Source organism: Pristiophorus japonicus, unplaced genomic scaffold, assembly GCF_044704955.1.
Source record: "Pristiophorus japonicus isolate sPriJap1 unplaced genomic scaffold, sPriJap1.hap1 HAP1_SCAFFOLD_481, whole genome shotgun sequence".
NCBI classification, from domain to species: domain Eukaryota; kingdom Metazoa; phylum Chordata; class Chondrichthyes; family Pristiophoridae; genus Pristiophorus; species Pristiophorus japonicus.
The window spans coordinates 127,421-151,611 of NW_027254386.1; the positions used below are offsets into that span (position 1 = coordinate 127,421).

The 24,191-nt window shown below is 42.9% G+C and overlaps 1 pseudogene; it reads left to right on the forward strand.

Annotated features, from left to right (window-relative positions):
• The first annotated feature begins 11,691 nt into the window (after positions 1-11,691).
• Positions 11,692-12,693, forward strand: LOC139253249 (zinc finger protein 154-like; annotated as a pseudogene).
• The last annotated feature ends 11,498 nt before the right edge of the window (positions 12,694-24,191 follow it).

The window sequence follows — 24,191 nt, forward strand, 5'->3', positions numbered from 1 at the left end:
TTTATGCAGTGTATACAGAGCCTTTATACAGTGTATACAGAGCCTTTATACAGTGCCTTTATACAGTGTATATAGAGCCTTTATACATGTATACAGAGCATTTATGCAGTGTATACAGATCCTTTATGCAGTGTATACAGAGCCTTTATACAGTGTATGCAGCGCCTTTATACAGTGCATTTATACCATGTCTTTATACCGTGTATACAGTGCCTTTATACTGTGTATACAGCACCTTTATACGGTGTATACAGCGCCTTTATACAGTGTATACAGTGCATGTATATAGTGCATTTATACAGTGTATACAATGCCTTTATACAGTGTATACAGTGCCTTTATACAGTGCTGTTATACAGTGTATACAGCACATTTATACAGTTCCTCTATATAGTGTATAACGCGTCTTTATACAGTGTCTTTATACAGTGTATACAGAGCCTTTATACAGTGCCTTTATACAGTGTATACAGCGCCTTTATACAGTGTATACAGTGCCATTATACAGTGTATACAGAGCCTTTATACAGTGCATTTATACAGTATATACAATGCCTTTATACAGTGTATACAGAGCCGTTATATGGTATACAGAGCCTTTATACAGTGCCTTTATACAGTGTATACAGTGCATTTATACAGTGCCTGTATACAGTGTATACAGCGCCGTATATAGTGTATACAGTGCCTTTATACGGTGTTTACAGCGCATTTATACAGTGTCTTTATACAGTGTATACACTGCCTTTATACAGTGACTTTATACTGTGTATACAGCGCCTTTATACAATGTATACAGCGCCTTTATACAATGTATACAGTGCCTTTAAACAGTGTATACAGTGCCTTTATACAGCACATATATACAGTGTATACAGCGCCTTTATACAATGTATACAGTGCCTTTATACAGTGTATATGGTGCCTGTATACAGTGTCTTTATACAGTGTGTACAGTGCCTTTATACAGTGTATACAGAACCTTTATACAGTGTATATAGTGCCTTTATACAATGCCTTTATACAGTGTGTACATTGCCCTTATACAGTGTATACAGAGCCTTTATACAGCGTATACAGAGCCTTTATGTAGTGCCTTTATACAGTGTATACAGAGCCTTTATACAGCGTATACAGAGCCTTTACAGAGTGTATACAGAGCCTTTATACATGTATACAGAGCATTTATACAGTGTATATGGAGCCTTTATATAGTGTATACAGAGCCTTTATACAGTGTATACAGTGCCTTTATACAATGTATACAGTGTCTTTAGACAGTGTATGCAGTGCCTTTATACAGCACCTTTATGCAGTGTATACAGTGCCTTTATACAATGTATACAGTGCCTTTATACAGTGTATTTCTACAGTGTGTAGAGTGTCTTTATACAGTGTATACAGAGCCTTTATACAGTGCCTTTATACAGTGTATACAGAGCCTTTATACAGCGTATACAAAGCCTTTATACAGTGTATACAGCACCTTTATACAGTGTATATAGTGCCTTTATACAATGCCTTTATACAGTGTATACAGAGCCTTTATACAGTGTATACAGTGTCTTTATACAGTGCCTTTATACAGTGTGTACATTACCTTTATACAGTGTTTACAGCGCCTTTATACCGTGTCGTTATACAGTGTAAACAGTGTCTTTATACAGTGCCTTTATACTGTGTATACAGCGCCTTTATACAATGTATACAGCGCCTTTATACAATGTATACAGTGCCTTTAAACAGTGTATACATTGCCTTTATTCAGCATCTTTATACAGTGTATACAGCGCCTTTATACAATGTATACAGTGCCTTTATACAGTGTATACGGTGCCTTTTTACAGTGTCTTTATACAGTGTGTACAGTACCTTTATACAGTGTATACAGAACCTTTATACAGTGTATATAGTGCCTTTATACAATGCCTTTATACAGTGTGTACATTGCCCTTATACAGTGTATACAGAGCCTTTATACAGCGTATACAGAGCCTTTATACTGTGCCTTTATACAGTGTATACAGAGCCTTTATACATGTATACAGAGCATTTATACAGAGCATTTATACAGTGTATACAGAGCCTTTATATAGTGTATACAGAGCCTTTATACAGTGTATACAGTGTCTTTAGACAATGTATACAGTGTCTTTAGACAGTGTATACAGTGCCTTTATACAGCGCCTTTATACAATGTATACAGTGCCTTTATACAGTGTATACGGTGCCTGTATACAGTGTCTTTAGACAGTGTGTACAGTACCTTTATACAGTGTATACAGAACCTTTATACAGTGTATATAGTGCCTTTATACAATGCCTTTATACAGTGTGTACATTGCCCTTATACAGTGTATACAGAGCCTTTATACATGTATACAGAGCATTTATACAGTGTATACAGAGCCTTTATATAGTGTATACAGAACCTTTATACAGTTTATACAGTGCCTTTATACAGTGTATACAGTGTCTTTAGACAATGTATACAGTGTCTTTAGACAGTGTATACAGTGCCTTTATACAGCGCCTTTATGCAGTGTATACAGTGCCTTTATACAATGTATACAGTGCCGTTATACAGTGTATACGGTGCCTATATACAGTGTATTTATACAGTGTGTAGAGTGTCTTTATACAGTGTATACAGAGCCTTTATACAGTGCCTTTATACAGTGTATACAGAGCCTTTATACAGCGTATACAAAGCCTTTATACAGTGTATACAGCACCTTTATAGAGTGTATACAGAGCCTTTATACAGTGCCTTTATACAGTGCCTTTATACAGTGTATACAGAACCTTTATACAGTGTATACAGTGCCTTTATACAGAGCCTTTACACAGCGTATACGGTGTCTTTATACAGTGTATACAGTGCCTTTATACAGCATATATAGAACCTTTATACAGCGCCTTTATGCAGTGTATACAGTGCCTTTATACAGTGTATACGGTGCCTGTATACAGTGTATTTATACAGTGTGTAGAGTGTCTTTATACAGTGTATACAGCGCCTTTATACAGTGTATATAGTGCCTTTATACAGTGACTTTATAGTGTGTACATTGCCTTTATACAGTGTATACAGAGCCTTTATACAGCGTATATAGAGCCTTTATACAGCGTATACAAAGCCTTTATACAGTGCCTTTATACAATGTATAAAGATCCTTTATACAGCATATACAAAGCCTTTATACAATGTATACAGAGCCTTTATACATGTATACAGAGCATTTATATAGTGTATACAGAGCCTCTATACAGTAAATACAGTGCATTTATACAGTGCCTTTAAACAGTGTATACAGTGCCTTTATACAGCACCTTTATACAGTGTATACAGCGCCTTTATACAATGTATACAGTGCCTTTATACAGTGTATACGGTGCCTGTATACAGTGTATATAGTGCCTTTATACAATGCCTTTATACAGTGTGTACATTGCCCTTATACAGTGTATACAGAGCCTTTATACAGCGTATACAGAGCCTTTATACAGTGCCTTTATACAGTGTATACAGAGCCTTTATACATGTATACAGAGCATTTATACAGAGCATTTATACAGTGTATACAGAGCCTTTATATAGTGTATACAGAGCCTTTATACAGTGTATACAGTTCCTTTATACAGTGTATACAGAGCCTTTATACAGTGTATACAGTGCCTTTATACAGAGCCTTTACACAGCGTATATGGTGCCTTTATACAGTGTATACAGTGCCTTTATACAGCATATACAGAACCTTTATACAGCGCCTTTATGCAGTGTATACAGTGCCTTTATACAATGTATACAGTGCCTTTATACAGTGTATACGGTGCCTGTATACAGTGTCTTTATACAGTGTATACAGCGCCTTTATACAGTGTATATAGTGCCTTTATACAGTGACTTTATAGTGTGTACATTGCCTTTATACAGTGTATACAGAGCCTTTATACAGCGTATATAGAGCCTTTATACAGCGTATACAAAGCCTTTATACAGTGCCTTTATACAATGTATAAAGATCATTTATACAGCGTATACAAAGCCTTTATACAGTGTATACAGAGCCTTTATACATGTATACAGAGCATTTATATAGTGTATACAGAGCCTTTATACAGTGTATACAGTGCATTTATACAGTGCCTGTATACAGTGTATACAGCACCTTTATACGGTGTATACAGCGCCTTTATACAGTGTATACAGTGCCTTTATACAGTGTATACACAGCCTTTATACAGCGCCTTTATGCAATGTATTCAGCACCTTTATACAGTGTGTACAGTGCCTTTATACAGTGTATACAGAGCATTTATACAGCATATACAAAGCCTTTATACAGTTTATACAGAGCCTTTATACATGTATACAGAGCATTTATATAGTGTATACAGAGCCTTTATACAGTGTATACAGTGCATTTATACAGTGCCTGTATACAGTACCTTATACGGTGTATACTGTGCCTTTATACGGTGTATACAGCGCCTTTATACAGTGTATACAGCGCCTTTATACAGTGTATACAGCGCCTTTATACAGTGTATACAGTGTCTTTATACAGTGTATACACAGCCTTTATACAGCGCCTTTATACAATGTATTCAGCGCCTTTATACAGTGTATACAGTGCCTTTATACAGTGTATACAGAGCATTTATACAGCATATACAAAGCCTTTATACAGTGTACACAGAGCCTTTATAGTGTATATAGAGCCTTTATACATGTATACAGAGCCTTTATGCAGTGTATACAGAGCCTGTATACAGAGCCTTTATGCAGTGTATACAGAGCCTTTATACAATGCCTTTATACAGTGTATACAGTGCCTTTATACAGAGCCTTTCTACAGTGTATACAGTGCCTTTATACAGTGTATACAGCACCTTTATACTGTGCCTTTATACAGTGTATACAGAGCCTTTATACAGTGTATACAGTGCCTTTATACAGTGTATACATTACCTTTATACAGTTTTTACAGCGCCTTTATACCGTGTCTTTATACAGTGTATACAGTGTCTTTATACAGCGCCTTTATACAGTGTATACAGCGCCTTTATACAGTGTATACAGTGCCTTTATACAGTTCTTTTATACAGTGTATACAGCGCCTTTATACTGTATATACAGCGTCTTTATACAGTGCCTTTATACAGTGCCTACAGAGCCTTTATACAGTGCCTCTATACAGTATATACAGCGCCTCTATACAGTATATACAGCGCCTCTATACAGTGTATACAGTGCCATTATACAGTGTATACAGAGCCTTTATACGGTGCCTTTATACAGTGTATACAGTGCCTTTATACAGCATATACAGAACCTTTATACAGTGTATACGGTGCCTGTATACAGTGTCTTTATACAGTGTGTAGAGTGTCTTTATACAGTGTATACAGCGCCTTTATACAGTGTATATAGTGCCTTTATACAGTGACTTTATAGTGTGTACATTGCCTTTATACAGTGTATACAGAGCCTTTATACAGCATATACAAAGCCTTTATACAGTGTATACAGAGCCTTTATACATGTGTACAGAGCATTTATATAGTGTATACAGAGCCTTTATACAGTGTATACAGTGCATTTATACAGTGCCTGTATACAGTACCTTATACGGTGTATACTGTGCCTTTATACGGTGTATACAGCGCCTTTGTACGGTGTATACAGCGCCTTTATACAGTGTATACAGTGTCTTTATACAGTGTATACACAGCCTTTATACAGCGCCTTTATGCAATGTATTCAGCGCCTTTATACAGTGTATACAGAGCCTTTATACAGTGTATACAGAGCATTTATACAGCATATACAAAGCCTTTATACAGCGTATACAGAGCCTTTATAGTGTATATAGAGCCTTTATACATGTATACAGAGCCTTTATGCAGTGTATACAGAGCCTTTATACAATGCCTTTATACAGTGTATACAGCGTCTTTATACAGAGCCTGTTTACAGTGTATACAGAGCCTTTATACAGTGTATACGGTGCCTTCATACTGAGCCTTTATACATTGTATACAGTGCCTTTATACAGAGCCTTTCTACAGTGTATACAGTGCCTTTATACAGTGTATACAGCACCTTTATACTGTGCCTTTATACAGTGTATACAGCGCCTTTATACAGTGTATACATTACCTTTATACAGTGTTTACAGCGCCTTTATACCGTGTCTTTATACAGTGTATACAGTGTCTTTATACAGCGCCTTTATACAGTGTATACAGCGCCTTTATACAGTGTATACAGCGCCTTTATACTGTATATACAGCGTCTTTATACAGTGCCTACAGAGCCTTTATACAGTGCCTCTATACAGTATATACAGCGCCTCTATACAGTATATACAGCGCCTCTATACAGTGTATACAGTGCCATTATACAGTGTATACAGAACCTTTATAGAGTGCCTTTATACAGTGTATACAGAGCCTTTATACGGTGTATACAGCTTTTATACAGTGCCTTTATACAGTGTATACAGTGCCTTTATACAGTGTATTCAGAGCCTTTTTACAGTGCCTTTATACAGTGTATACAGAGCCTTTATACAGTGCATAGATCCTTCTCCAGTGCCTTTATACAGTGTATACAGTGCCTTTATACAGTGTATACAGCCTTCTCCAGTGCCTTTATACAGTGTATACAGTGCCTTTATACAGTGTATACAGAGCATCTATACAGTGCCTTTATACAGTGTATACAGTGCCTTTATACAGAGCCTTTATACAGTGTATACAGTGCCTTTATACTGTGTATACAGCGCCTTTATAGAGAGCCTTTATACAATGTATACAGAGCATCTATACAGTGCCTTTATACAGAGCCTGTATACAGTGCCTTTATACGGTGTATAGAGAGCCTTTATACAGTGTATACAGTGCCTTTATACAGTGTATACAGCACCTTTATACTGTGCCTTTATACAGTGTATACAGAGCCTTTATACAGCGTATACAGAGCCTTTATACAGCATTTACAGCGCCTTTATACAGTGCCTCTATACAGTGTATACAGTGCCATTATACAGTGTATACAGAACCTTTATAGAGTGCCTTTATACAGTGTATACAGAGCCTTTATACGGTGTATACAGCTTTTATACAGTGCCTTTATACAGTGTATACAGTGCCTTTATACAGTGTATTCAGAGCCTTTTTACAGTGCCTTTATACAGTGTATACAGAGCCTTTATACAGTGCATAGATCCTTCTCCAGTGCCTTTATACAGTGTATACAGTGCCTTTATACAGTGTATACAGCCTTCTCCAGTGCCTTTATACAGTGTATACAGTGCCTTTATACAGTGTATACAGAGCATCTATACAGTGCCTTTATACAGTGTATACAGTGCCTTTATACAGAGCCTTTATACAGTGTATACAGTGCCTTTATACTGTGTATACAGCGCCTTTATAGAGAGCCTTTATACAATGTATACAGAGCATCTATACAGTGCCTTTATACAGAGCCTGTATACAGTGCCTTTATACGGTGTATAGAGAGCCTTTATACAGTGTATACAGTGCCTTTATACAGTGTATACAGCACCTTTATACTGTGCCTTTATACAGTGTATACAGAGCCTTTATACAGCGTATACAGAGCCTTTATACAGCATTTACAGCGCCTTTATACAGTGCCTTTATACAGTGTATACAGTGCCTTTATACGTGCCTTTATACAGTGTATACAGCGCCTTTATACAGTGTATACAGTGCCTTTATATGTGCCTTTATACAGTGTATACAGCACCTTTATACAGTGTATACAGTGCCTTTATACAGCGCCTTTATACAGTGTATACAGCGCCTTTATACAACGTATACAGTGCCTTTATGCAGTGCCTTTATACAGTGTATATAGCGCCTTTATACGTTGCCTTTATACAGTGTATACAGTGCCTTTATACTTGCCTTTATACAGTGTATACAGCGCTTTTATACAGCGCCTTTATACAGCGCCTTTATACAATGTATACAGCGCCTTTATACAGTGCCTTTATACAGTGTATACAGCGCCTTTATACAGTGCCTTTGTACAGTGCCTTTCATGACCGTTCACGTGTGAAAGCACTTCACAGCAATGATGTAGTCACTGTTATAATGTGGGAAACGCAGCAGCCAATTTGTGCTCAGCAAGCTGCCACAAACAGTAATGTGATAATGCCCTTAAAGAAAAAAGCTGAGAAAAATAATTCTAGAGCCCCCTGGATGTCTAGAGGCTTACAGGGGAGGATTAAGAAAAAAAGGGACGCTCATGTCACATATCAGTGGTTAAATACTATAGGATCTTTAGAGGAATATAGAACGATTAAGAAGTAAAATTAAAAAGTATATTAGGAATGCTCAGAGACAGCACGAGAAATTCCTGTCCAGTAAAATTAAGGAAAGCCCTAAGATGTTCTATAAAAATATTAAGAGTAAGAGGGTAACTAAAGAAAGAGTAGGGCCTATTAGAGACCATGAGGGTAATCTTTGTTTGGAGACAGAAGATGTTGGTCGGGTTCTTAAAGAATACGTTGCGTCTGTTTTCATAAAGGAAAGGGGCAATGCAGATACTGCTATCGAGGAGGAGTGTGATATTCTGGATGAAATAAATATAGTGAGAGAGGAAGTATTAAGGGGTTTAGCAGCTTTGAAAGTAGCTAAGTCCCCAGGCCCGGATGAAATGCATCCCAGGCTGTTGAGCGAAGTAAAAGAGGAAATAGCAGAGGCCTTGACCATCATTTCCAGTCCTCTTTGGATTTGGGCATGATACCGGAGGACTGGAGGACTGCTAATGTAGTACCCTTGTTTAAGAAGGGAGAAAGGGATAGGCCGAGTAATTACAGGCCTGTCAGCCTAACCTCAGTGGTGAGAAAATTATTGGAAAATATCCTGAAAGTCATGAAAAATCTGCATTTGGAAAGGCAAGGATTAATTAGGGACAATCAGCATGGATTTGTTAAGGGAAGATCATGTTTGACTAACCTGATTGAATTTTTTGAGGAGGTAACCAAGAGGGTCGATGAGGGTAGTGCATACGATGTAGTATATATGGACTTTAGCAAAGCTTTTGATAAGGTCCCGCATGGTAGACTGGTCATGAAGGTTAAAGCCCATGGGATCGAGGGCAAAGTGTCAAGTTGGATCCAAAATTGGCTTGGAGGTAGGAAGCAAAGGGTAATGATTGATGAATGTTTTTGTGACTGGAAGGACATTTCCAGTGGGGTTCCGCAGGGCTCAGCACTGGGACCCTTGCTTTTTGTGGTATATATCAACGATTTAGATTTGAATATAGGGAATATGATTAAGAAGTTTGCAGACGACACTAAAATTGGCTGTGTGTTTGATAATGAAGAGGAAAGTCATGGACTGCAGGAGGATATCAATCTACTGGTCAGGTGGGCAGAGCAGTGGCAAGTGGAATTTAATTCAGAGGAGTGCGAGGTGATGCACTTTGGGAGGGTTAATAAGGAAAGGGTATACACATTAAGCGATAGGCCACTTAATCGTGTAGATGATCAAAGGGACCTTGGAATGCTTGTCCTCAGATCCCTGAAAGTAGCAGGCCAGGTTGATAAGGTGGTTAAGAAGGCATACGAGTGCTGGCCTTTATTGGCTGAGGCATAAAATATAGGCAGGGAGGTTATGCTTAAATTGTATAATACTTTGGTTAGGCCACAGCTGGAGTACTGCGTGCAATTCTGGTCACCGTATTACAGGAAGGACGTGACTCCACTAGAGAGGGTTCAGAGGAGATTTACTAGGATGCTGCCTGGAATGGAGAATCTTAATTATGAGGATAGATTAGATAGGCTGGGTTTGTTCTCTTTGGAACAGAGGAGGTTGAGAGGAGACCTCATCGAGGTGTACAAAATATTGAGGGTCCTGGACATAGTGGATAGTAAGGGTCTATTTCCATTGGTGGAGGTGTCTATTACGAGGGGGCATAGTTTTAAGGTGGTTGGTGGAAGGTTTAGAGGGAATTTGAGGGGGGCTTCTTTACGCAGAGGGTTGTGGGGATCTGGAACTCGCTGTCTGGAAGAGTGGTGGATGCAGAAACCCTCACCACTTTTAAGAGATGGTTGGATGGGCACTTGAAGTGCAGTAACCTGCAGGGTGTCAGACCTAGAGCTGGTAATTGGGATTAGACTGGATGACCTTTTGTTGGACGGAGCAGATATAATGGTAAGTACTGCAGGGACTCGAATATGGCCAGGGTGATCTCCTGGACTAGTTTCGATCGCCTGGATGGGTCGGAGAGGAATTTTCCCAGATTTCTTTTCCCCAATTGACCTGGGTTTTTATCTGGTTTTTGCCTCTCCCAGGAGATCACTTGGCTCCGGTTGGGGTGGAGTGTAGAATGTTTCAGTATAAGGGGTGTCACAGTTGTGTGAGGCGGACTGGTTGGGCTGGATGCTCTTTGCCTTTCCGTTATTGTTCATAGGTTTATATGTAACCTTTAGGGCTGCTGACCAAGGGTCGTATGGCTCTTTGTCGGCCGGCGCAAACACGATGGGCCAAAATGGCCTCCTTCTGCGCTATAAATTTCTATGTTTCTATAATTTTTTTTGTTCTGTTGATTGAGAGATAAATATTGGCCAGGACACCAGGGAGAACTCCAGTTTAACATTCGTCCGTATTTTGTTATTGTGTTTCCCTGTAGTTCCTGTTCCGAGTTTCAGACACTCCAGTGTCAAGTGGACCAGGTGTTTAAAGGTCATTCATTTCCCTCGCTCCATGTCTCTGTTCAGCCTCTGACCTCTCTTCCTGTTGGATCCCAGGGCAATCAATCACCACTCGCCAACATCACGCTCAATTCCCCTTCATAATGTAACTATTTGTGACATTTAGAGTGACAATGTCTCACCGTTCTGCATTAGTAGTTAAAGTAACATCCTTCCTGTTAGTAATGAGTCACATTCTGTATTAGAAGGATATGAGAAGGTGAGGAGGATGTGCAGACGGGATTAAACCTGGGCCCATCCTGTTCCTTTCACTCAGTCGCACTGGGTGGTGCCTTTATCACACTCGCACTCGCGATCGCAATTCACACATGGGGATTTGGCACGTGGGTAATGTATTGGAGAGAAACTGAACCCAGCCAGAGTCAGCACCTTCAGGGGAGGGGAACCAGTGAGTGTAGAACTGAACCCAGCCAGAGCCAGTACCTTCAGGGGAGGGGAACCAGTGAGTGTAGAACTGAACCCAGCCAGAGTCAGTGCCTTCAGGGGAGGGAGAGGAGATGACTGAAAGGAAAAATGTTGGAGATGGTGCGATGGGTTTGGATTTCGGCACAGGGAGGAGTGAGAGTGTGTGGGGGGGGGGGGGGGGGATTTACAACTTTAGGGGAACAAGAGAAGAAAGAATGTTCCATAGTGATGACTTTTGTAAATTCCTTTTACAGATATTAGAAGGGGAGGATTTGCAGGCGGGAAACTCAAACCAAACATCACGTCAAGATCTGACAGAGTCACTCCATTCACCAGGACCGGAATATCAGCGGCCTTTCAATATGGAAGGAGAAATGTTTGTCTGTTCTGTCTGTGGGGAAAGATTTCAAACATCAGTGTGACTGGAGAAGGCCCGAGACACACACACCCGAGTGAGAGTGTTCCAGTGCACTGACTGTGGAAAGAGCTTTAACCAGTTACACAGCCTGAAAACATCACCATTCACAGCGGGGAGAAACCGTACACGTGTTGTGTGTGTGGACGAGGCTTCGACTGATCGTCCAACCTGGAGAGACACAAGGACACCCGCACCACGGAGAAACTGTGGGAATGTGGGGACTGTGGGAAGGGATTCAATTACCCGTCCCAGTTGGAAAATCATCGACGCAGTCACACTGGGGAGAGGCCGTTCACCTGCTCCGAGTGTGGAAAGGGATTCACTCAGTCATTCTGCCTCCAGTCACACCAGCGAGTTCACACTGACGAGAGACCGTTCAGTTGTTCCGAGTGTTTCAAGAGATTCAGATGTTCATCCAACCTCATTGCACACCAGCGAGTTCACACCGGGGAGAGGCCGTTCACCTGCTCCATATGTGGGAAGGGATTCAGTCAGTCAACCACTCTGCTGACACACCAGCGAGTTCACACTGGGGAGAGGCCATTCACCTGCTCCATGTGTGGAAATGGATTCACTAATTCGTCCCAGCTGCTGAAACATCAGCGAGTTCACACTGGGGAGAGACCTTTCACCTGCTCCGAGTGTGGGAAGGGATTTGCTCAATCATCCACCCTGGTCAGACACCAGCGAGTTCACACCGGGGAGAGGCCGTTCACCTGCTCCGAGTGTGGGAAGGGATTCACTCACTCATCCAACCTGCTGACACATCAGCGAGTTCACACTGGGGAGAGGCCGTTCACCTGCTCAGAGTGTGGGAAGGGATTCGCTAGGTCATCCAACCTGCTGAGACACCAACAAGTTCACAAGTGATTGAAGGGGTTGGATTCTGCTGTTATTGCTGCTGTTAATCACACTCTGTTCACTCTGACAGTCGGGTTTGTTTCTGTTGATGATAACCCTATAACTGGGCTGCAGTTTAATATTCTGGATATGTAGCTCATTGTGTTGTCGGGGCTACAGTGTCCCTTTATGAACCACTGTCTGTGATCTTTCCCCTTAATTCAGCGACTCTCAGCAGAAATTATTTTACAATAAAATGATGAACTTTTACTTCAATCCTAAATTGATCTTTGGTACAAGATCCACAATTCAGTGTCTGAAAGGTTTCATTGATTTTTAACATCTCCAATGAGAAAGTGCTGATTGATCCTCGCTGACAATTCTTACTGATTTGCACATTACACTCAGAGGCCCCTCCATTATCCCCTAGAAAGAGGAATGGGAATTGGTGAGGAATCTGTCCCCAAATGTTGGCCCTCCCGTCGGGTACAGCAATCCCCTCGGCACAGGAATGGAGGCGAGTCCAGTCCCAGTTACCGGCTGAGGTTAATCTTTCTGGGCCTGTGGGTGAGTTTATATCAGACAGGAGGGGATTGGTGTCAGTGACTAGGTGGCGGGTTTATATCAGACAGGAGGAGATTGGTGTCAGTGACTGTGGGTGGGTTTATATCAAAAAGGAGGGGATTGGTGTAGAATCATAGAAGTTTACGACACAGAAGGAGGCCATTCGGCCCATTGTGTCCACGCCGGCCGACAAAGAGCTACCCAGCCTAATCCCAGTTTCCAGCTCTTGGTCCATAACCCTGTAGGTTACGGCACTTCAAGGGCACAGCTAAGTACCTTTTAAATGCGCTGAGGGTTTCTTCCTCGACCACCTTTTCAGGCAGTGAGTTCCAGTCCCTCACTGGTTGGCTGGCACAGACACGATGGACATGAATGAAATCCTTCTGTGCCGTAAATTTCTGAGAGTCAATGATTTTAGGATAGTTGAAATCCCCCACTATTACTGCACTATTGTTTTTGCATTTCTCAAAAATGTTCCTACATATTTGCTCTTCTATCTCCCTCTGACTGTTTGGGGTCTATAGTACACTCCCAGCAGTGTGATCGCCCATTTTTAGTTCTTCAGTTCAACCCACATGGCCTCATTTAATGATCCATCCAACATATCCCTCCTCACAGCTGCAATAACACCTCAGCTTATCTCCCTTATTCACTAGACTTCTTGCATTGAAATATATAACCATTGAGCATGGCCAAGTTCCCTTGTTGTCTATTTTCTAGCCTGTTTCCTCTGCCTTCCAAACTCACTTTCTACTTTTCTGCTTTCCAATTCCAGCTTTACTCCCCTCCCTTCTGAATCTGTTCTCAGGTTCCCATCCCCCTACCAATCTAGTTTAAACCCTCCCCAACAGCACCAGAAAATGCCAGTGAGGATATTGGTCTGTGGGCCTGTTGAGGTGCAACCCGTCTGGCCTGTACAGATTCCACCTCCCCCAGAGGTCCCAGTGTCCCAGGAATCTGACGCCCTCCCTCCTGCACCATCTCGCCAGCCACGCATGCATCTGCTCTATCCTCCTATTTCTGTACTCACTAGCTTGTGGCACCGGGAGTAATCTGGAGATTACTACCTTTTGAGGTCCTGCTTTCTAATCTTTCCTAGCTCTCTAAACTCTGCCTGCAGGACCTCATCCCTCTTTCTACCTATATCATTGGTACCGATATGGACCACCACCTCTGGCTGTTCCTCCTTCAGAATGCCCTGCAGCCGCTCAGTGACATCATTGACCCTGGCACCAGGGAGGCAACATACCATCCTGGAGTCTTATCTGCAGCCGCAGAAACACCTGTCTGCTCCCCTGACTATCGAATCCCCTTTCAATATTGCTTCCCTGACCATCCTCCTCCATCCCATTGCCCATATGGCTGAGCCACCCATGGTGCTGCGGACCTGGCTCTGGCTGTACCCAGAGGAACCATAGCCCTAAGCTGTGACCAGAACTGAAAACCAGTTAGTGAGAGATGCAGTCAGGGCACTAGCTGCCTGGCCCTCTGTCGGTCACCCACTCCCTCGCTGCCTGCAAACCCCTCAGCTGTGGGGTGACCACCTCCTGAAACATGCTCTCCACTAAGTTCTCAGCCTCCAGCCACAGCTCCCCAACCTGCTATCCCTGGGGCTGTCCACAAACCCAGCTGCTCCCCCCGCCCCCGTAGGGCTCCAGCTGTTTACAGCCACAGCTCCACTTCCCCCTGGGAGCCGCAAGCCCCGCCCCTCACACACTCCCATTGGTTGGAGGACCAGCCTGCCCCTGCTCTCCCTATTGGTCGGGAGCTGCCGTCAGTCACCCGGGCAGTGTGAGCTGAGCATGCGCGGTGGGGCGGGGCCGCGGGTGAGGGATGGGCGGAGGGAGCGGGTTAATAAATCCCGGGGGGACGCGGGCTTCACACACACCGAATGCGGCCCAGGCCCCACAGCAAATTCCGCATTATTCGCTTCACACATACCCGCTGTGGGCCTCTGGCCTTTGCCCCGAGTGGGGCCCCCGGGGGAGGGGCAGCTGCGGGGCTTTCTCCCGGTGACAGGCCCGGGGAGCGGCCGCCATCTTGCTGGGGCAGCAGGGCGCATGCGCGGCCTTTGCCAGGAACCAGGAGGAGAGAATGTTGTGAGTTTCTATCCTGGGCTCACAGTCAGGGCTTTTGTAAACTCTTCTTCCAGGCTGAGAGAAGGGGGGCAGCATTTACAGGCCGCAAACTCACAGCCTTCACATCCACATCACACACACTCCATTCAGCAGGGACCCAATATCAGCGGCCTTTCAATGTGGAAGGAGAAATGTTTGTCTGTTCTGTCTGTGGGGAAAGATTTCAAACATCAGTGTGACTGGAGAAGGCCCGAGACACACACACCCAAGTGAGAGTGATCCAGTGCACTGACTGGAAAGAGCTTTAACCAGTTACACAGCCTGAAAACATCACCATCCACAGCGGGGAGAAACTGTACACGTGTTGTGTGTGTGGACGCGGCTTCGACTGATCGTCCAACCTGGAGAGACATAAGGACACCCGTACCACGGAGAAACCGTGTATTTGTTGGGATTGTGGGAAGGGATTACATTTCCCATCCCAGCTGCAATCGCATCGACGCAGTCACACTGGGGAGAGACCGTTCACCTGGCAGCATAATGTGGGGGAGTGGTGAGTGATTGCCCTGGCAACAAACAGCAAGAGAGTGCCGAAGCCAGAGGACCAAGGGAGTAGCATTTACTGTAACCAATCGCTAAAGGAGTGGATCTTGAGTTGGCCAGTCGGTGAGTCAGTGTGAACCTCTGTTTAACAACGTAACTTTTAAAAGTTAAATTGAGATTTTGTTTATCAACAAAACAGTTTAACATTTGTCAGTAATCTGTTTCCCTGCAGGTGGATGAATTAATTGCGCAGATAGCGGCAAACAGATATGATATAATTGGGATTACGGAGACATGGCTCCAGGGTGACCAAAGCTGGGAACTCAACATCCAAGGGTATTCAATATTCATGAAAGATAGACATAAAGGAAAAGGAGGTGGGGTAGCGTTACTGGTTAAAGAGGAGATTAGCGCAATAGTAAGGAAGGACATTAGCCTGGATGATGTGGAATCAGTATGGGTAAAGCTGCGAAACATCAAGGGGCAGAAAACGCTAGTGGGAGTTGTGTACAGACCACCAAACAGTAGTAGTGAGGTTGGGGATGGCATCAAACAGGAAATTAGGGACCTGTGCAATAAAGGTACAGCAGTTATCATGGGCGACTTTAATCTACATATAGATTGGGCTAACCAAACTGGTAGCAATACGGTGGAGGAGGATTTCTTGGAGTGTATAAGGGATGGTTTTCTAGACCAATATGTCGAGGAACCAACTAGCGAGCTGGCCATCCTAGACTGGGTGTTGTGTAATGAGAGAGGATTCATTTGCAATCTTGTTGTGCAAGGCCCCTTGGGGAAGAATGACCATAATATGGTAGAATTCTTCATTAAGATGGAGAATGACACAGTTAATACAGAGACTAGAGTCCTGAACTTCAAAGGTAACTTCGACGGTATGAGATGTGAATTGGCTAGGATAGACTGGCGAATGATACGTAAAGGGTTGACGGTGGATAGGCAATGGCAGACATGTAAAGATCACATGAATGAACTTCAACAATTGTACATCCCTGTCTGGCGTTAAAAATAAAACCGGGAAGGTGGCTCAACCATGGCTTACAGGGGAAATTAGGGATAGTGTTAAATCCAAGGAAGAGGCATATAAATTGGCCAAAAAAAGCAGCAAACCTGAGGACTGGGAGAAATTTAGAATTCAGCAGAGGACGACAAAGGGTTTAATTAGGAGGGGGAAAAATAGAGTATGAGAGGAAGCTTGCAGGGAACAGGAGTCAGGTGAAGTCATAACGGGGAACAAAGAAATGGCAGTCCAATTGATCAAATACATTGGTTCTGTCTTCACTAAGGAAGACACAAATAACCTGCCGGAAATACTAGGGGACCGAGGGTCTAGCGAGAAGGAGGATCTAAAGGAAATCCTTATTAGTCAGCAAATTGTGTTCGGGAAATTGATGGGATTGAAGGCTGATAAATCCCCAGGGCCTGATAGTCTGCATCCCAGAGTACTTAAGGAAGTGGCCCTAGAAATAGTGGATGCATTGGTGGTCATTTTCCAACATTCTATCGACTCTGGATCAGTTCCTGTGGACTGGAGGGTAGCTAATGTAACCCCACTTTTTAAAAAAGGAGGGAGAGTGAAAACAGGGAATTATTGACCAGGTAGCCTGACATCGGTGGTGGGATCAATTATTAAAGATGTAATAGCAGTGCATTTGGAAAGCAGTGACCGGATCGGTCCAAGTCAGCATGGATTTATGAAAGGGAAATTATGCTTGACAAATCTTCTAGAATTTTTTGAGGATGTAACTAGTAGGATGGGCAAGGGAGAGCCAGTGGATGTGGTGTATTTAGAATTTCAAAAGGCTTTTGACAAGGTCCCACATAAGAGATTAGTTTGCAAAATTAAAGCACATAATATTGGGGGTAATGTATTTATGTGGATAGAGAGCTGGTTGGCAGACAGGAAGCAGAGAGTAGGAATAAACGGGTCCTTTTCAGAATGGCAGGCAGTGACTAGTCGGGTTTGCTGGGACCCCAGCTCTTCACAATATACATTAATGATTTAGATGAAGGAATTGAGTGTAATATCTCCCAAGTTTGCAGATGAACTAAGCTGGGTGGCGGTGTGAGCTGTGAGGAGGACGCTAACAGGCTGCAGTGTGACTTGGACAGGTTAGGTGAGTGGGCAAACACATGGCAGATGCAGTATAATGTGGATAAATGTGAGGTGATAAAAACAGGAGGGCTGATTGCCAATCTGTCACCATTCAGATAATAAAGGGGGAGGTGCAACGACACCTGGGTGTCATGGTACATCAGTCATTGAAGGTTGGCATGCAGGTACAGCAGGCAGTGAAGAAGGCAAATGGTATGTTGGCCTTCATAGCTAGGGGTTTTGAGTACAGGAGCATGGAGGTCTTATTGCAGTTGTGAGGCCACACCTTGAATATTGTGTACAATTTTGGTCTCCTGATCTAAGGAAGGACATTATTGCTATTGAGAGAGTGCAGCGAAGGTTCACCAGACTGATTCCCGGGATGACAGGACTGACATATGGAGAAAGACTGGATCGACTGGGCCTGTATTCAATGGAATTTAGAAGGATGAGGGGATTTCATAGAAACATATAACATTCTGACGGGACTGGACAGCTTAGATGCAGGATGTTGGGGAAGTCCAGAACCAGGGGACACAGACTAAGGATAAGGGGTAGGCCATTTAGGCCCGAGATAAGGAGAAACTTCTTCACCCAGAAAATTGTGGGCACGTAGAATTCTCTACCACAGAAAGTTGTTGAGGCCAGTTCGTTAAATATGTTCAAAAGGGAGTTAGATGTGGCCCTCATGGCTAAAAGGATCAAGGGGTATGGAGAGAAATCAGGAATGGGGTACTGAAATGAATGTTCAGCCATGATCTTATTGAATGGTGGTGCAGGCTCGAAGGACCGAATGGCCTACTCCTGCACCTATTTTCTATGTTTCTATGTAAGTTCCTGTTATGAGTTTGAGACTTCAGTGCCAAGTGGACTCTCAATGAGGAGAAACTGGTTCCAGTGTCAGAAGGGTCGGTAACCAGAGGACTCAGATTAAAGGTACTTTTCCAAAGAGCCAGAGGCGACATGAGGGAAAAAATATTTACGCCGTAAGTTGTTATGACCTGGAAGGCACTGCCTGAAGTGGTGGAAGCAGATTCAATATTAACTTTCCAAGGGAATTGGATAAATATTTAGAATTATTGAAAAATTACGACTCAGAAGGAAGCCATTAGGCCCATCGTGTCCGTGCCGGTCAAAAAAGAGTTACCCAAACTCATCCCACTTTCCAGCTCTTGGTCCGTGGCCCAGTAGGTTATGCCACTTTAAGTGCACATCTAAGTACTTTCTAACCGTGATGAAGGTTTTGACCTTGATCACCCTTTCAGGCACTGAGTTCCAGCCCTCCACCACCCTCTGGGTGAAATTCTTTTTCCTCAAATCCTCTCCATTCCTTGTACCAACTACTTTAAATTTATGCCCCCTGGTTATTGATCTGTATGCTAAGGGAAACGGGTCCTTCCTATCTACTCTATCTAGGCCCCTCATAAGTTTATACACCTCAATTAAATCTCCCCTCAGTCTCCTCTGTTCCAAAGAAAACAACCCCACCCTATCCAATCTTTCCTCATAGCTAAAATTCTCCAGCCCAACTACATCCTCGTAAATCTCCTCTGTACCCTCTCTAATGCAATCACGTCTTTCTTGTAATGCAGTGCCAGGGTTAAGGACATCGCCTCTGGGCTAGAGAGGAACTTGGAGTGGGAGGAGAGAGATCCAGTTGTCGTGGTCCACGTGGGTACCAACGACATAAGACAAAGAAAGAGGTCCTGCTGAGGGATTATGAGCAGCTAGGGGCTAAATTAAAATGTAATACTCTCTGGATTACTACCTGAGCCACGAGCAAATTTGCATAGGGTAAATAAGATCAGAGAGATGAACGCGTGGCTCTAAGATTGGTGTGGGAGGAATGGATTTCGATTCATGGGACACTGGCACCAGTACTGGGGTAAGAGGGAGCTGTTCCGCCAGGACAGGCTTCACTTGAACCAGGCTGGGGCCAGTGTCCTGGCGAATCGAATAACTAGGGCTGTAGATAGAGCTTAAAAACCAAATAGTGTCGGGGGAGGGATCAGGTGAGCGAAAATTTACAAAATCAAAGAGAAAGGAGAAGGCAATAGTGCAGGATAGTGATGAGGGTAATGATAACCAGAGTGTGACAGGAAGGGACAGAGAGTATACACATAAGAGTACATTAGGAAGTTGGATCAGAGTAGGGAAAAATGGTAAAAATACAAAATTGAAAGATCTTCATCATTTGTAACAAGATAGATGAGTTGACGGCACAAATAGAAATAAATGGGTATGATCTGATAGCAATTACAGAGATGTGGTTGCAAGGTGACCAAGGCTGAGAACTGAATATTGAGGGGTATTTGCCATTTTAGAAAGATAGGCAGAAAAGAAAAGGAGGTGGGGTAGCTCTGTTAATAAAGGATGAGATCAATGCAGTAGTGAGAAATGATATTGGCTCAGAAGCTCAAGGTGTAGAATCAGTTTGGGTGGAAATAAGAAATAATAAGGGAAAAAAGTAATTGCCCCCCCCCTAACAGTAGCAACACTGTAGCACAGAGTATAAATCAAGAAATAATGGAGGCTTGTAAGAATGGGAAGGCAATAATCATGGGTAATTTGAATTTCCATGATCATTGGACAAATCAAATTGGCAAAGATAGCCTTGAGGAAAAGTTCATAGAGTGTATTTGGGATGGTTTCTTGGAACAGTACATTGTGGAACCAACTAGGGAGCAGACTATTGTACATCTGGTAATGTGTAATGAGACAGGATTCATTAATGATCCTCTTGGGAAGGATCCTCTTGGGAAGAGTGATCATAGCATGGCTGAATTTCATATTCAGTTTGAGGCTGAGAAAGCTAGGTCTCAAACTAGTGTCCTGAACTTAAATGAAGGAAATTACACAGGTATGAAGAGTTGTCTAAAGTGGACTGAGAAAATAGATTAAAGGGTAAGACGGTAGATGAGCTGTGGCAAACATTTAAGGAGATATTTCATAACTCTCAGCAAAGATACATTCCAGTGAGAAAGAAAGGCTCGAAGAGAAGGATTAACCATCCGTGGCTAATTAAGGAAGTAAAGCACATAATAGGAGCAGGAGTCGGCCATTTGGCTCCTCGAGCCTGCTCCGCCATTCAATAAGATCATGGCTGATCTGATCATGGACTCAGCTCCATTTCCCTACCTGCTCCCCATAACCCTTTACTCCCTCATCGCTCAAAAATCTGAATATATTTAAGGTGGAGATAGACAATGACCCAGCCTCCACAGCTCTCTGAGGCAGAAAATTCCATAAATTTACTACCCTCTGAGAGAAGGAATTTCTCCTCATCTCAGCCACTTCTCTTAAGACCTTAGGATGTAAGCCATCAGGTCCAGGAGACTTGTCCAATTTAGTCCCTTTATTTTACCGAGTACTACTTCATTAGTGATAGTGATTGTATTAAGTTCCTCCCTCCCTATAGCCCCTTGATGATCCACTATTGGGATGTTTTTAGTGTCTTGTACCACGAAGACCGATACAAAATATTTGTTCAACGTCTCTGCCATTTCCCTGTTCTCCATTAATTCCCCAGTCTCATCCTTCAGGGGACCAACATTTACTTTAGCCACTCTTTTCCTTTTTATGTACCTGTAGAAACTCTTACTATCTGTTTTTATATTTTGTGCTAGTTTACTTTCATAATCTATCTTCCCTCTCTTAATCATTTTTTTTAGTAGTTCTCTGCTGGCTTTTAAAAGTTTCCCAATCCTCTGGCCTCCCACTAGTCTTGGCCACATTGTATGCCCTTGTTTTCAATTTGATACCATTCCTTATTTCTTTAGTTAATCACGGATGGTTATCCCTTCTCTTACAGTCTTTCCTTCTCATTGGTATATATATTTTGTTGCGAGTTATGAAATATCTCCTTAAATGTCTGCCACTGCTCATCAACCGTCCCACACTTTAATCTATTTTCCCAGTCCACTTTAGCCAACTCTGCCTTCATACCTTTGTAGTCTCCTTTATTTAAGCTTAGGACACTGGTTTGAGAACCTACTTTCTCACCCTCCAAATGAATTTGAAATTCAACCATATTATGGTCATTCATTCCTCGAGGATCCTTTACTGGGAGATCATTTATTAATCCTGTCTCATTACACAGGACTAGATCTAAGAAAGCTTGCTCCCTGGTTGGTTCCCCAACGTCCTGTTGAAGGAAACTATCCCGGATACACTCTATGAACTCCTCAAGGCTACCCTGGCCAATTTTCTTTGTCCAATCAATATGAAGGCTAAAATCGCCCATGGTTATTGCCATTCCTTTATTACAAGCCTCCACTATTTCTTGATTTATACTCCATCCAACAGTGTAGCTACTATTAGGGGGCCTATAGACTACGCCCACCAGTGACTTTTTCCCCTTATTATTCCTTATCTCCACCCAAACTGATTCAACATCTTGATCCTCTGAGCCAATATCGTTTCTCACTAATGCACTGATCCCATCCTTTATCCCATTTCCTTTTCCTTTCTGTCTGTCCTTCCAAATTGTCAGATACCCCTGAATATTTAGTTCCCAGTCCTGGTCACCTTCCAACCACGTCTCTGTAATGCCTATCGGATCATACCCATTTGTATCTATTTGTGCCGTCAACTCATCTGTTTTATTTCAAATGCCATGTGCATTTAGATAAAGAGCTTTTACATTTGTTTTTTTTATCCTTTTTTCCTGCTTGTTCCTGTCCTTTAAACTCACTTTCTACGTTTTTGCTTTTTAATTCTAGCTTTACTCCCCTCCCTACTGAATCTATTTTCAGGTTCCCATCCCCCTGCCAAGCTAGTTTAAACCCTTCCCAACAGCACTAGCAACCCCGCCCCCCCCCCCCGCCCCCCCCCGCGAGGATATTGGTCCCTGCTCCGTTGAGGTGCAACCCGTCTGGCTTGTACAGGTCCCACCTTCCCCCAGAAGCGGTCCCAATGCCTCAGGAAACTAAAGCCCTCCCTCCTGCACCATCTCTCCAGCCACACATTCATCTGCTCTATCCTCCTATTTCTGTACTGACTAGCTCGTGGCACTGGGAGCAATCCAGAGATTACTACCTTTTGAGGTCCTGCTTTTTAAACTCTCTCCTAGCTCCCTAAACTCTGCCTGCAGGACCTCATCCCTCTTCCTACCTATGTCATTGGTCCCGATGTGGACCACATCCTCTGGCTGTTCACGCTCTCCCCCAGAATGCCCTGCAGCCGCTTGGTGACATCCTTGCCCCTGGCACCAGGGAGGCAACATACCATCCTGGAGTCATGTCTGCGGCCGCAGAAACACCTGTCTGTTCCCTGACTATTGAAAGGATGGTATCACGTTAAAAGTAAAGGCATACAATGTTGTGAAGGACAGCGGAAGGCCAGAGGATTGGGGACATTTTTAGAAACCAGCAAAGGACGACAAAAAAATAATATAGAGAGATGATAGTTTGAGAGTAAACTAGCAAGAAATATAAAAACAGACAGTAAGAATTTCTACAGGTACCGTATATACTCGCGTATCATGCGACTTTTGAAGACCTAAATTGTAACCTAAATTTGGGGGGGTAGCATGATACGCGCGATACAAAATTTGCGGGTGTGAAGTGCTGGCCAAGATTAGGCTGTTAAGCTGTTAAGCAGACCGTATCCAAGCTGAATCTCGGCAGGTATCTCCTGGGCTGGATTGTAGCCTCTATTGTCACTTGTACTGTATCTTTGCTGTGGTCTAGAGATCGCCACCCACAACTCCCTCTGAAGTTTGCTGCATTATTAGAGGCTTTAACAATCAAATCTCCATCTATCTCAGCCCATGCTTCTTTTACCCGCAAACACAGTAGAGGCAAATCCGGAGCCTTCATATTCCCTCCCTTCGTAAATGATTTCTCTCCTTCCATCATCCAGTCATTCCATTTCTTTCTTATATTGTCTTTAAATGGCTTATTAATGGATACGTCAAGTGGCTGAACGACGCTAGTCAAGCCAGCTGGAATGATTGCTGTATCGGTGTTCGATTCGCGAACAGCTTTCACAACAGAATCCACTCGATGTTTCATGATTCGGTTGTTAAGGTCTGTATTCGATCGTTGTTATGTGTTAGATACTTGTTACGTGTTGGGTACTTGTTAAACTTGTTTGAAAGCCTAGCCAAGTGGCATCTGGTATCTCAAAAAAGTGACTCGCATGATACATGAGATATATGATAAAATCATGTTTTGGGGACGAAAATTTAGGGGTCGCATGATACGTGAGATCGTAGGATACGCGAGTATATACGGTATATAAAAGGAAAAGAGTGGCTAAAGTAAACGTTGGTCCCTTAGAGGATGAGACTGGAGAATTAATAATGGGAAACAGGGAAATGGTAGAGACTGAACAAATATTTTGTATCGGTCTTCACGGTAGAGGACACTAAAAACATTCCAATAATTGATAATCAAGGAGCTTATTGGGAGAGGGAATTTAAAACTATCATTGGAGAAAAAGTACCAGGCAAACTATTAGGACTAAAG